Raw genomic sequence first — 768 nt, forward strand, 5'->3', positions numbered from 1 at the left:
GAAACGTCAGTATTACTGCTTGCTAAATATGATTTATAATGCTTTAATGTAACGAAAAAACTATGTTCTGTGTGGCTTTCAAGTGTAAGTTGTTACCAAAGGTGAGGTTAAATAGAAGTATGTCTGAAGGAAACAGAATTTTCTTTCAAGTACCCCACCTTCGGCTTTCCTAAACACAAGTATTCTATGTATGTTATAGTTTACAATGTCCAATGCATTTGGGTAAGGAGAAGTTGGATAGATATGAGTGAAATGTTATGACTTTACAGGCACTGGTGAGAAACTTTTGCACCCCTGACCCCTTGTGCTGCATAGGTTCTTACTCTGTTGTTTTTTTTTTTTTTCTTTTTTTTGAACTGGGTTCAGTATCACTTCACTCATATCCTTTTAAACGGATATGAGGGAACTGATATTGAAACCAGTTCAGAAAAAAAAACGGAGTAAGAACCTCTGCAGCAGATGTGGTTGCAAAATTAATTATTGCTATTCATGTGAACTGGCCGTTCCGTCGGATGAAGATGGATTGAGGGGTGAGGGGAGGACGCACAGGATGGTATCGTAGCATTCTATTTTATTGATCATGCTGTCGGTGTTTGTGTCCATTTCTCATTTAGTTGGTGCATGTCTGCGTAGAGATGGCAGGAGTAATGTCACGTGACGTCACAGCGTCCATTTCACCCAACACTTCCGAAGGGATTCGGGGGGGGGGTACTCGAGATCCTCGCTCGAGATCGACTGTTTCGAGCCCTATGATGTCTATAACGTCGA

This window comes from Cryptotermes secundus, unplaced genomic scaffold, assembly GCF_002891405.2.
Source record: "Cryptotermes secundus unplaced genomic scaffold, Csec_1.0 scaffold49, whole genome shotgun sequence".
Lineage (NCBI taxonomy): Eukaryota > Metazoa > Arthropoda > Insecta > Blattodea > Kalotermitidae > Cryptotermes > Cryptotermes secundus.